We start from the raw sequence: 12,372 nt of genomic DNA, 5'->3' as shown, positions 1-12,372 counted from the left end.
ATTTTTACGGAAGTTGGTCATATGGTGTGGCCTATTTTAAAGAAATGTTTTCATGTACCTTGTTCAATGTTTATAATTAGGACATTACAAAATCTCAATTACGTTGAACGAAGAAAGTCAGCCTTCCCTATGTTAAATATAATTCGTTGGGAAATTCTTTTCAGAACATAACAGGAGCGTTCAAAATATATGTTGGCCCGATTATTAAAGTATATGTAAAAAATAACATAGTAAGTGGAATGAGAAGATTTGTCTGCATCATTTATAATGCAGACGTTAAGCCAGATAGCAACTGTTGTATAAAAGCCTAATTTTTATGTCACTTTGTAACATTGCTCCGGTGGCACAATCGGTTAGCGCGCCGTACTTATAGACAGTACCTTCACTGTGCATAGCACAGTATGAGGAATGCGGAGGTTGTGAGTTCGATCCTCACCCGGAGCAATTAGTTTTTTACCTTTCAATTTATTAAATTTGATACCTTCCAGTAACGCTTGTCAACTTGTTACGATCAGAATCTCTTTGACAAGGAAAACTGTATCGACTAAAACATGAAAGTACCCGGGCTTTATTGGTAAGTGTGAGTATGCATTTGAGCCACGGGACACGTGTAGTTTTGATTCAATATCAATTTATAGTCGTGTCATTTCGATGTAAATTTACATGTACAGTTTGCAATTCTTCTTATCTTACCAGCAGCATGGTCGGCAATGTATAGTACTCAAAAATAGATAATGTAATTGAAATGTTCATTCGAAAGACTAACTGTCTTGGCATGATTTGAAATGTGTGAGTTTTCTTCAAATTGACAAAGACTGACCACTAGGCATCAGCAAAAAAAACCTCGACTTTGTTCCTGACTCATATTGATTTTACAGGTCCAATTTCTGAGATGATAACGTTACAGTGTATCTACTTGAATGCGTTTAATTCAGATTATTGTCCCCCACTATGCTATTTCTTTGCAAGACTGTTTATTTAGGAAATTGACCTGGTGCACACTATTTGCCTTAAGCTATTATATTAACAAGTTATTTTGGCAACGTTACGCATTTAATATATCATTCAAAGTGAATTTTATGTGTTTGTTACTTCATTATTATTCAAACAAAAAACTCAGTCAAATAGTTTCCGAGAATAAAATCTCACATTGAAGAAAATAACAAATCCGGGGCTAAAAAGTGATGGTGACAAAAATATATCCCGTGAGGCGGAGTCGAACCACCGACCTAGAGATTACTAGATTCTATTCCACTACAGTCTCCCGCTCTACCAACTGAGCTATCACGGGGCGATGACAATTACCAGTAAATTGATGTATTTATTGTAAAGAATTTTTACGGAAGTTGGTCATATGGTGTGGCCTATTTTAAAGAAATGTTTTCATGTACCTTGTTCAATGTTTATAATTAGGACATTACAAAATCTCAATTACGTTGAACGAAGAAAGTCAGCCTTCCCTATGTTAAATATAATTCGTTGGGAAATTCTTTTCAGAACATAACAGGAGCGTTCAAAATATATGTTGGCCCGATTATTAAAGTATATGTAAAAAATAACATAGTAAGTGGAATGAGAAGATTTGTCTGCATCATTTATAATGCAGACGTTAAGCCAGATAGCAACTGTTGTATAAAAGCCTAATTTTTATGTCACTTTGTAACATTGCTCCGGTGGCACAATCGGTTAGCGCGCCGTACTTATAGACAGTACCTTCACTGTGCATAGCACAGTATGAGGAATGCGGAGGTTGTGAGTTCGATCCTCACCCGGAGCAATTAGTTTTTTACCTTTCAATTTATTAAATTTGATACCTTCCAGTAACGCTTGTCAACTTGTTACGATCAGAATCTCTTTGACAAGGAAAACTGTATCGACTAAAACATGAAAGTACCCGGGCTTTATTGGTAAGTGTGAGTATGCATTTGAGCCACGGGACACGTGTAGTTTTGATTCAATATCAATTTATAGTCGTGTCATTTCGATGTAAATTTACATGTACAGTTTGCAATTCTTCTTATCTTACCAGCAGCATGGTCGGCAATGTATAGTACTCAAAAATAGATAATGTAATTGAAATGTTCATTCGAAAGACTAACTGTCTTGGCATGATTTGAAATGTGTGAGTTTTCTTCAAATTGACAAAGACTGACCACTAGGCATCAGCAAAAAAAACCTCGACTTTGTTCCTGACTCATATTGATTTTACAGGTCCAATTTCTGAGATGATAACGTTACAGTGTATCTACTTGAATGCGTTTAATTCAGATTATTGTCCCCCACTATGCTATTTCTTTGCAAGACTGTTTATTTAGGAAATTGACCTGGTGCACACTATTTGCCTTAAGCTATTATATTAACAAGTTATTTTGGCAACGTTACGCATTTAATATATCATTCAAAGTGAATTTTATGTGTTTGTTACTTCATTATTATTCAAACAAAAAACTCAGTCAAATAGTTTCCGAGAATAAAATCTCACATTGAAGAAAATAACAAATCCGGGGCTAAAAAGTGATGGTGACAAAAATATATCCCGTGAGGCGGAGTCGAACCACCGACCTAGAGATTACTAGATTCTATTCCACTACAGTCTCCCGCTCTACCAACTGAGCTATCACGGGGCGATGACAATTACCAGTAAATTGATGTATTTATTGTAAAGAATTTTTACGGAAGTTGGTCATATGGTGTGGCCTATTTTAAAGAAATGTTTTCATGTACCTTGTTCAATGTTTATAATTAGGACATTACAAAATCTCAATTACGTTGAACGAAGAAAGTCAGCCTTCCCTATGTTAAATATAATTCGTTGGGAAATTCTTTTCAGAACATAACAGGAGCGTTCAAAATATATGTTGGCCCGATTATTAAAGTATATGTAAAAAATAACATAGTAAGTGGAATGAGAAGATTTGTCTGCATCATTTATAATGCAGACGTTAAGCCAGATAGCAACTGTTGTATAAAAGCCTAATTTTTATGTCACTTTGTAACATTGCTCCGGTGGCACAATCGGTTAGCGCGCCGTACTTATAGACAGTACCTTCACTGTGCATAGCACAGTATGAGGAATGCGGAGGTTGTGAGTTCGATCCTCACCCGGAGCAATTAGTTTTTTACCTTTCAATTTATTAAATTTGATACCTTCCAGTAACGCTTGTCAACTTGTTACGATCAGAATCTCTTTGACAAGGAAAACTGTATCGACTAAAACATGAAAGTACCCGGGCTTTATTGGTAAGTGTGAGTATGCATTTGAGCCACGGGACACGTGTAGTTTTGATTCAATATCAATTTATAGTCGTGTCATTTCGATGTAAATTTACATGTACAGTTTGCAATTCTTCTTATCTTACCAGCAGCATGGTCGGCAATGTATAGTACTCAAAAATAGATAATGTAATTGAAATGTTCATTCGAAAGACTAACTGTCTTGGCATGATTTGAAATGTGTGAGTTTTCTTCAAATTGACAAAGACTGACCACTAGGCATCAGCAAAAAAAACCTCGACTTTGTTCCTGACTCATATTGATTTTACAGGTCCAATTTCTGAGATGATAACGTTACAGTGTATCTACTTGAATGCGTTTAATTCAGATTATTGTCCCCCACTATGCTATTTCTTTGCAAGACTGTTTATTTAGGAAATTGACCTGGTGCACACTATTTGCCTTAAGCTATTATATTAACAAGTTATTTTGGCAACGTTACGCATTTAATATATCATTCAAAGTGAATTTTATGTGTTTGTTACTTCATTATTATTCAAACAAAAAACTCAGTCAAATAGTTTCCGAGAATAAAATCTCACATTGAAGAAAATAACAAATCCGGGGCTAAAAAGTGATGGTGACAAAAATATATCCCGTGAGGCGGAGTCGAACCACCGACCTAGAGATTACTAGATTCTATTCCACTACAGTCTCCCGCTCTACCAACTGAGCTATCACGGGGCGATGACAATTACCAGTAAATTGATGTATTTATTGTAAAGAATTTTTACGGAAGTTGGTCATATGGTGTGGCCTATTTTAAAGAAATGTTTTCATGTACCTTGTTCAATGTTTATAATTAGGACATTACAAAATCTCAATTACGTTGAACGAAGAAAGTCAGCCTTCCCTATGTTAAATATAATTCGTTGGGAAATTCTTTTCAGAACATAACAGGAGCGTTCAAAATATATGTTGGCCCGATTATTAAAGTATATGTAAAAAATAACATAGTAAGTGGAATGAGAAGATTTGTCTGCATCATTTATAATGCAGACGTTAAGCCAGATAGCAACTGTTGTATAAAAGCCTAATTTTTATGTCACTTTGTAACATTGCTCCGGTGGCACAATCGGTTAGCGCGCCGTACTTATAGACAGTACCTTCACTGTGCATAGCACAGTATGAGGAATGCGGAGGTTGTGAGTTCGATCCTCACCCGGAGCAATTAGTTTTTTACCTTTCAATTTATTAAATTTGATACCTTCCAGTAACGCTTGTCAACTTGTTACGATCAGAATCTCTTTGACAAGGAAAACTGTATCGACTAAAACATGAAAGTACCCGGGCTTTATTGGTAAGTGTGAGTATGCATTTGAGCCACGGGACACGTGTAGTTTTGATTCAATATCAATTTATAGTCGTGTCATTTCGATGTAAATTTACATGTACAGTTTGCAATTCTTCTTATCTTACCAGCAGCATGGTCGGCAATGTATAGTACTCAAAAATAGATAATGTAATTGAAATGTTCATTCGAAAGACTAACTGTCTTGGCATGATTTGAAATGTGTGAGTTTTCTTCAAATTGACAAAGACTGACCACTAGGCATCAGCAAAAAAAACCTCGACTTTGTTCCTGACTCATATTGATTTTACAGGTCCAATTTCTGAGATGATAACGTTACAGTGTATCTACTTGAATGCGTTTAATTCAGATTATTGTCCCCCACTATGCTATTTCTTTGCAAGACTGTTTATTTAGGAAATTGACCTGGTGCACACTATTTGCCTTAAGCTATTATATTAACAAGTTATTTTGGCAACGTTACGCATTTAATATATCATTCAAAGTGAATTTTATGTGTTTGTTACTTCATTATTATTCAAACAAAAAACTCAGTCAAATAGTTTCCGAGAATAAAATCTCACATTGAAGAAAATAACAAATCCGGGGCTAAAAAGTGATGGTGACAAAAATATATCCCGTGAGGCGGAGTCGAACCACCGACCTAGAGATTACTAGATTCTATTCCACTACAGTCTCCCGCTCTACCAACTGAGCTATCACGGGGCGATGACAATTACCAGTAAATTGATGTATTTATTGTAAAGAATTTTTACGGAAGTTGGTCATATGGTGTGGCCTATTTTAAAGAAATGTTTTCATGTACCTTGTTCAATGTTTATAATTAGGACATTACAAAATCTCAATTACGTTGAACGAAGAAAGTCAGCCTTCCCTATGTTAAATATAATTCGTTGGGAAATTCTTTTCAGAACATAACAGGAGCGTTCAAAATATATGTTGGCCCGATTATTAAAGTATATGTAAAAAATAACATAGTAAGTGGAATGAGAAGATTTGTCTGCATCATTTATAATGCAGACGTTAAGCCAGATAGCAACTGTTGTATAAAAGCCTAATTTTTATGTCACTTTGTAACATTGCTCCGGTGGCACAATCGGTTAGCGCGCCGTACTTATAGACAGTACCTTCACTGTGCATAGCACAGTATGAGGAATGCGGAGGTTGTGAGTTCGATCCTCACCCGGAGCAATTAGTTTTTTACCTTTCAATTTATTAAATTTGATACCTTCCAGTAACGCTTGTCAACTTGTTACGATCAGAATCTCTTTGACAAGGAAAACTGTATCGACTAAAACATGAAAGTACCCGGGCTTTATTGGTAAGTGTGAGTATGCATTTGAGCCACGGGACACGTGTAGTTTTGATTCAATATCAATTTATAGTCGTGTCATTTCGATGTAAATTTACATGTACAGTTTGCAATTCTTCTTATCTTACCAGCAGCATGGTCGGCAATGTATAGTACTCAAAAATAGATAATGTAATTGAAATGTTCATTCGAAAGACTAACTGTCTTGGCATGATTTGAAATGTGTGAGTTTTCTTCAAATTGACAAAGACTGACCACTAGGCATCAGCAAAAAAAACCTCGACTTTGTTCCTGACTCATATTGATTTTACAGGTCCAATTTCTGAGATGATAACGTTACAGTGTATCTACTTGAATGCGTTTAATTCAGATTATTGTCCCCCACTATGCTATTTCTTTGCAAGACTGTTTATTTAGGAAATTGACCTGGTGCACACTATTTGCCTTAAGCTATTATATTAACAAGTTATTTTGGCAACGTTACGCATTTAATATATCATTCAAAGTGAATTTTATGTGTTTGTTACTTCATTATTATTCAAACAAAAAACTCAGTCAAATAGTTTCCGAGAATAAAATCTCACATTGAAGAAAATAACAAATCCGGGGCTAAAAAGTGATGGTGACAAAAATATATCCCGTGAGGCGGAGTCGAACCACCGACCTAGAGATTACTAGATTCTATTCCACTACAGTCTCCCGCTCTACCAACTGAGCTATCACGGGGCGATGACAATTACCAGTAAATTGATGTATTTATTGTAAAGAATTTTTACGGAAGTTGGTCATATGGTGTGGCCTATTTTAAAGAAATGTTTTCATGTACCTTGTTCAATGTTTATAATTAGGACATTACAAAATCTCAATTACGTTGAACGAAGAAAGTCAGCCTTCCCTATGTTAAATATAATTCGTTGGGAAATTCTTTTCAGAACATAACAGGAGCGTTCAAAATATATGTTGGCCCGATTATTAAAGTATATGTAAAAAATAACATAGTAAGTGGAATGAGAAGATTTGTCTGCATCATTTATAATGCAGACGTTAAGCCAGATAGCAACTGTTGTATAAAAGCCTAATTTTTATGTCACTTTGTAACATTGCTCCGGTGGCACAATCGGTTAGCGCGCCGTACTTATAGACAGTACCTTCACTGTGCATAGCACAGTATGAGGAATGCGGAGGTTGTGAGTTCGATCCTCACCCGGAGCAATTAGTTTTTTACCTTTCAATTTATTAAATTTGATACCTTCCAGTAACGCTTGTCAACTTGTTACGATCAGAATCTCTTTGACAAGGAAAACTGTATCGACTAAAACATGAAAGTACCCGGGCTTTATTGGTAAGTGTGAGTATGCATTTGAGCCACGGGACACGTGTAGTTTTGATTCAATATCAATTTATAGTCGTGTCATTTCGATGTAAATTTACATGTACAGTTTGCAATTCTTCTTATCTTACCAGCAGCATGGTCGGCAATGTATAGTACTCAAAAATAGATAATGTAATTGAAATGTTCATTCGAAAGACTAACTGTCTTGGCATGATTTGAAATGTGTGAGTTTTCTTCAAATTGACAAAGACTGACCACTAGGCATCAGCAAAAAAAACCTCGACTTTGTTCCTGACTCATATTGATTTTACAGGTCCAATTTCTGAGATGATAACGTTACAGTGTATCTACTTGAATGCGTTTAATTCAGATTATTGTCCCCCACTATGCTATTTCTTTGCAAGACTGTTTATTTAGGAAATTGACCTGGTGCACACTATTTGCCTTAAGCTATTATATTAACAAGTTATTTTGGCAACGTTACGCATTTAATATATCATTCAAAGTGAATTTTATGTGTTTGTTACTTCATTATTATTCAAACAAAAAACTCAGTCAAATAGTTTCCGAGAATAAAATCTCACATTGAAGAAAATAACAAATCCGGGGCTAAAAAGTGATGGTGACAAAAATATATCCCGTGAGGCGGAGTCGAACCACCGACCTAGAGATTACTAGATTCTATTCCACTACAGTCTCCCGCTCTACCAACTGAGCTATCACGGGGCGATGACAATTACCAGTAAATTGATGTATTTATTGTAAAGAATTTTTACGGAAGTTGGTCATATGGTGTGGCCTATTTTAAAGAAATGTTTTCATGTACCTTGTTCAATGTTTATAATTAGGACATTACAAAATCTCAATTACGTTGAACGAAGAAAGTCAGCCTTCCCTATGTTAAATATAATTCGTTGGGAAATTCTTTTCAGAACATAACAGGAGCGTTCAAAATATATGTTGGCCCGATTATTAAAGTATATGTAAAAAATAACATAGTAAGTGGAATGAGAAGATTTGTCTGCATCATTTATAATGCAGACGTTAAGCCAGATAGCAACTGTTGTATAAAAGCCTAATTTTTATGTCACTTTGTAACATTGCTCCGGTGGCACAATCGGTTAGCGCGCCGTACTTATAGACAGTACCTTCACTGTGCATAGCACAGTATGAGGAATGCGGAGGTTGTGAGTTCGATCCTCACCCGGAGCAATTAGTTTTTTACCTTTCAATTTATTAAATTTGATACCTTCCAGTAACGCTTGTCAACTTGTTACGATCAGAATCTCTTTGACAAGGAAAACTGTATCGACTAAAACATGAAAGTACCCGGGCTTTATTGGTAAGTGTGAGTATGCATTTGAGCCACGGGACACGTGTAGTTTTGATTCAATATCAATTTATAGTCGTGTCATTTCGATGTAAATTTACATGTACAGTTTGCAATTCTTCTTATCTTACCAGCAGCATGGTCGGCAATGTATAGTACTCAAAAATAGATAATGTAATTGAAATGTTCATTCGAAAGACTAACTGTCTTGGCATGATTTGAAATGTGTGAGTTTTCTTCAAATTGACAAAGACTGACCACTAGGCATCAGCAAAAAAAACCTCGACTTTGTTCCTGACTCATATTGATTTTACAGGTCCAATTTCTGAGATGATAACGTTACAGTGTATCTACTTGAATGCGTTTAATTCAGATTATTGTCCCCCACTATGCTATTTCTTTGCAAGACTGTTTATTTAGGAAATTGACCTGGTGCACACTATTTGCCTTAAGCTATTATATTAACAAGTTATTTTGGCAACGTTACGCATTTAATATATCATTCAAAGTGAATTTTATGTGTTTGTTACTTCATTATTATTCAAACAAAAAACTCAGTCAAATAGTTTCCGAGAATAAAATCTCACATTGAAGAAAATAACAAATCCGGGGCTAAAAAGTGATGGTGACAAAAATATATCCCGTGAGGCGGAGTCGAACCACCGACCTAGAGATTACTAGATTCTATTCCACTACAGTCTCCCGCTCTACCAACTGAGCTATCACGGGGCGATGACAATTACCAGTAAATTGATGTATTTATTGTAAAGAATTTTTACGGAAGTTGGTCATATGGTGTGGCCTATTTTAAAGAAATGTTTTCATGTACCTTGTTCAATGTTTATAATTAGGACATTACAAAATCTCAATTACGTTGAACGAAGAAAGTCAGCCTTCCCTATGTTAAATATAATTCGTTGGGAAATTCTTTTCAGAACATAACAGGAGCGTTCAAAATATATGTTGGCCCGATTATTAAAGTATATGTAAAAAATAACATAGTAAGTGGAATGAGAAGATTTGTCTGCATCATTTATAATGCAGACGTTAAGCCAGATAGCAACTGTTGTATAAAAGCCTAATTTTTATGTCACTTTGTAACATTGCTCCGGTGGCACAATCGGTTAGCGCGCCGTACTTATAGACAGTACCTTCACTGTGCATAGCACAGTATGAGGAATGCGGAGGTTGTGAGTTCGATCCTCACCCGGAGCAATTAGTTTTTTACCTTTCAATTTATTAAATTTGATACCTTCCAGTAACGCTTGTCAACTTGTTACGATCAGAATCTCTTTGACAAGGAAAACTGTATCGACTAAAACATGAAAGTACCCGGGCTTTATTGGTAAGTGTGAGTATGCATTTGAGCCACGGGACACGTGTAGTTTTGATTCAATATCAATTTATAGTCGTGTCATTTCGATGTAAATTTACATGTACAGTTTGCAATTCTTCTTATCTTACCAGCAGCATGGTCGGCAATGTATAGTACTCAAAAATAGATAATGTAATTGAAATGTTCATTCGAAAGACTAACTGTCTTGGCATGATTTGAAATGTGTGAGTTTTCTTCAAATTGACAAAGACTGACCACTAGGCATCAGCAAAAAAAACCTCGACTTTGTTCCTGACTCATATTGATTTTACAGGTCCAATTTCTGAGATGATAACGTTACAGTGTATCTACTTGAATGCGTTTAATTCAGATTATTGTCCCCCACTATGCTATTTCTTTGCAAGACTGTTTATTTAGGAAATTGACCTGGTGCACACTATTTGCCTTAAGCTATTATATTAACAAGTTATTTTGGCAACGTTACGCATTTAATATATCATTCAAAGTGAATTTTATGTGTTTGTTACTTCATTATTATTCAAACAAAAAACTCAGTCAAATAGTTTCCGAGAATAAAATCTCACATTGAAGAAAATAACAAATCCGGGGCTAAAAAGTGATGGTGACAAAAATATATCCCGTGAGGCGGAGTCGAACCACCGACCTAGAGATTACTAGATTCTATTCCACTACAGTCTCCCGCTCTACCAACTGAGCTATCACGGGGCGATGACAATTACCAGTAAATTGATGTATTTATTGTAAAGAATTTTTACGGAAGTTGGTCATATGGTGTGGCCTATTTTAAAGAAATGTTTTCATGTACCTTGTTCAATGTTTATAATTAGGACATTACAAAATCTCAATTACGTTGAACGAAGAAAGTCAGCCTTCCCTATGTTAAATATAATTCGTTGGGAAATTCTTTTCAGAACATAACAGGAGCGTTCAAAATATATGTTGGCCCGATTATTAAAGTATATGTAAAAAATAACATAGTAAGTGGAATGAGAAGATTTGTCTGCATCATTTATAATGCAGACGTTAAGCCAGATAGCAACTGTTGTATAAAAGCCTAATTTTTATGTCACTTTGTAACATTGCTCCGGTGGCACAATCGGTTAGCGCGCCGTACTTATAGACAGTACCTTCACTGTGCATAGCACAGTATGAGGAATGCGGAGGTTGTGAGTTCGATCCTCACCCGGAGCAATTAGTTTTTTACCTTTCAATTTATTAAATTTGATACCTTCCAGTAACGCTTGTCAACTTGTTACGATCAGAATCTCTTTGACAAGGAAAACTGTATCGACTAAAACATGAAAGTACCCGGGCTTTATTGGTAAGTGTGAGTATGCATTTGAGCCACGGGACACGTGTAGTTTTGATTCAATATCAATTTATAGTCGTGTCATTTCGATGTAAATTTACATGTACAGTTTGCAATTCTTCTTATCTTACCAGCAGCATGGTCGGCAATGTATAGTACTCAAAAATAGATAATGTAATTGAAATGTTCATTCGAAAGACTAACTGTCTTGGCATGATTTGAAATGTGTGAGTTTTCTTCAAATTGACAAAGACTGACCACTAGGCATCAGCAAAAAAAACCTCGACTTTGTTCCTGACTCATATTGATTTTACAGGTCCAATTTCTGAGATGATAACGTTACAGTGTATCTACTTGAATGCGTTTAATTCAGATTATTGTCCCCCACTATGCTATTTCTTTGCAAGACTGTTTATTTAGGAAATTGACCTGGTGCACACTATTTGCCTTAAGCTATTATATTAACAAGTTATTTTGGCAACGTTACGCATTTAATATATCATTCAAAGTGAATTTTATGTGTTTGTTACTTCATTATTATTCAAACAAAAAACTCAGTCAAATAGTTTCCGAGAATAAAATCTCACATTGAAGAAAATAACAAATCCGGGGCTAAAAAGTGATGGTGACAAAAATATATCCCGTGAGGCGGAGTCGAACCACCGACCTAGAGATTACTAGATTCTATTCCACTACAGTCTCCCGCTCTACCAACTGAGCTATCACGGGGCGATGACAATTACCAGTAAATTGATGTATTTATTGTAAAGAATTTTTACGGAAGTTGGTCATATGGTGTGGCCTATTTTAAAGAAATGTTTTCATGTACCTTGTTCAATGTTTATAATTAGGACATTACAAAATCTCAATTACGTTGAACGAAGAAAGTCAGCCTTCCCTATGTTAAATATAATTCGTTGGGAAATTCTTTTCAGAACATAACAGGAGCGTTCAAAATATATGTTGGCCCGATTATTAAAGTATATGTAAAAAATAACATAGTAAGTGGAATGAGAAGATTTGTCTGCATCATTTATAATGCAGACGTTAAGCCAGATAGCAACTGTTGTATAAAAGCCTAATTTTTATGTCACTTTGTAACATTGCTCCGGTGGCACAATCGGTTAGCGCGCCGTACTTATAGAC

At 35.5% G+C, this 12,372-nt stretch overlaps 18 non-coding genes across 18 annotated transcripts; 9 read left to right on the top strand and 9 right to left on the bottom strand.

Moving 5' to 3' along the window:
- The first annotated feature begins 334 nt into the window (after positions 1-334).
- Positions 335-444, top strand: Trnai-uau (transfer RNA isoleucine (anticodon UAU)). The gene is made up of 2 exons: positions 335-372; positions 409-444. It is a non-coding gene; the product is annotated as a tRNA-Ile (tRNA).
- Positions 445-1,201: 757 nt separating this feature from the next.
- Positions 1,202-1,291, bottom strand: Trnay-gua (transfer RNA tyrosine (anticodon GUA)). The gene is given in 2 exon segments: positions 1,202-1,237; positions 1,255-1,291. It is a non-coding gene; the product is annotated as a tRNA-Tyr (tRNA).
- A 376-nt stretch (positions 1,292-1,667) lies between these two features.
- Positions 1,668-1,777, top strand: Trnai-uau (transfer RNA isoleucine (anticodon UAU)). The gene is made up of 2 exons: positions 1,668-1,705; positions 1,742-1,777. It is a non-coding gene; the product is annotated as a tRNA-Ile (tRNA).
- A 757-nt stretch (positions 1,778-2,534) lies between these two features.
- On the bottom strand, positions 2,535-2,624 carry Trnay-gua (transfer RNA tyrosine (anticodon GUA)). The gene is given in 2 exon segments: positions 2,535-2,570; positions 2,588-2,624. It is a non-coding gene; the product is annotated as a tRNA-Tyr (tRNA).
- Positions 2,625-3,000: 376 nt separating this feature from the next.
- On the top strand, positions 3,001-3,110 carry Trnai-uau (transfer RNA isoleucine (anticodon UAU)). Its single transcript has 2 exons — positions 3,001-3,038; positions 3,075-3,110. It is a non-coding gene; the product is annotated as a tRNA-Ile (tRNA).
- A 757-nt stretch (positions 3,111-3,867) lies between these two features.
- Trnay-gua (transfer RNA tyrosine (anticodon GUA)) lies at positions 3,868-3,957 on the bottom strand. The gene is given in 2 exon segments: positions 3,868-3,903; positions 3,921-3,957. It is a non-coding gene; the product is annotated as a tRNA-Tyr (tRNA).
- A 376-nt stretch (positions 3,958-4,333) lies between these two features.
- Trnai-uau (transfer RNA isoleucine (anticodon UAU)) lies at positions 4,334-4,443 on the top strand. Its single transcript has 2 exons — positions 4,334-4,371; positions 4,408-4,443. It is a non-coding gene; the product is annotated as a tRNA-Ile (tRNA).
- Positions 4,444-5,200: 757 nt separating this feature from the next.
- On the bottom strand, positions 5,201-5,290 carry Trnay-gua (transfer RNA tyrosine (anticodon GUA)). The gene is given in 2 exon segments: positions 5,201-5,236; positions 5,254-5,290. It is a non-coding gene; the product is annotated as a tRNA-Tyr (tRNA).
- Positions 5,291-5,666: 376 nt separating this feature from the next.
- Positions 5,667-5,776, top strand: Trnai-uau (transfer RNA isoleucine (anticodon UAU)). The gene is made up of 2 exons: positions 5,667-5,704; positions 5,741-5,776. It is a non-coding gene; the product is annotated as a tRNA-Ile (tRNA).
- Positions 5,777-6,533: 757 nt separating this feature from the next.
- On the bottom strand, positions 6,534-6,623 carry Trnay-gua (transfer RNA tyrosine (anticodon GUA)). Its single transcript is given in 2 exon segments — positions 6,534-6,569; positions 6,587-6,623. It is a non-coding gene; the product is annotated as a tRNA-Tyr (tRNA).
- Positions 6,624-6,999: 376 nt separating this feature from the next.
- On the top strand, positions 7,000-7,109 carry Trnai-uau (transfer RNA isoleucine (anticodon UAU)). Its single transcript has 2 exons — positions 7,000-7,037; positions 7,074-7,109. It is a non-coding gene; the product is annotated as a tRNA-Ile (tRNA).
- Positions 7,110-7,866: 757 nt separating this feature from the next.
- On the bottom strand, positions 7,867-7,956 carry Trnay-gua (transfer RNA tyrosine (anticodon GUA)). The gene is given in 2 exon segments: positions 7,867-7,902; positions 7,920-7,956. It is a non-coding gene; the product is annotated as a tRNA-Tyr (tRNA).
- A 376-nt stretch (positions 7,957-8,332) lies between these two features.
- Positions 8,333-8,442, top strand: Trnai-uau (transfer RNA isoleucine (anticodon UAU)). Its single transcript has 2 exons — positions 8,333-8,370; positions 8,407-8,442. It is a non-coding gene; the product is annotated as a tRNA-Ile (tRNA).
- A 757-nt stretch (positions 8,443-9,199) lies between these two features.
- Positions 9,200-9,289, bottom strand: Trnay-gua (transfer RNA tyrosine (anticodon GUA)). The gene is given in 2 exon segments: positions 9,200-9,235; positions 9,253-9,289. It is a non-coding gene; the product is annotated as a tRNA-Tyr (tRNA).
- Positions 9,290-9,665: 376 nt separating this feature from the next.
- On the top strand, positions 9,666-9,775 carry Trnai-uau (transfer RNA isoleucine (anticodon UAU)). The gene is made up of 2 exons: positions 9,666-9,703; positions 9,740-9,775. It is a non-coding gene; the product is annotated as a tRNA-Ile (tRNA).
- A 757-nt stretch (positions 9,776-10,532) lies between these two features.
- Trnay-gua (transfer RNA tyrosine (anticodon GUA)) lies at positions 10,533-10,622 on the bottom strand. Its single transcript is given in 2 exon segments — positions 10,533-10,568; positions 10,586-10,622. It is a non-coding gene; the product is annotated as a tRNA-Tyr (tRNA).
- Positions 10,623-10,998: 376 nt separating this feature from the next.
- On the top strand, positions 10,999-11,108 carry Trnai-uau (transfer RNA isoleucine (anticodon UAU)). The gene is made up of 2 exons: positions 10,999-11,036; positions 11,073-11,108. It is a non-coding gene; the product is annotated as a tRNA-Ile (tRNA).
- A 757-nt stretch (positions 11,109-11,865) lies between these two features.
- On the bottom strand, positions 11,866-11,955 carry Trnay-gua (transfer RNA tyrosine (anticodon GUA)). Its single transcript is given in 2 exon segments — positions 11,866-11,901; positions 11,919-11,955. It is a non-coding gene; the product is annotated as a tRNA-Tyr (tRNA).
- Positions 11,956-12,372: the final 417 nt, after the last annotated feature.

Source organism: Mytilus trossulus, chromosome 3 (assembly GCF_036588685.1).
Source record: "Mytilus trossulus isolate FHL-02 chromosome 3, PNRI_Mtr1.1.1.hap1, whole genome shotgun sequence".
Classification (NCBI taxonomy): domain Eukaryota; kingdom Metazoa; phylum Mollusca; class Bivalvia; order Mytilida; family Mytilidae; genus Mytilus; species Mytilus trossulus.
The sequence above is the reverse complement of the archived record's forward strand: the minus strand, read 5'-3'. Positions and strand labels throughout refer to the sequence as shown.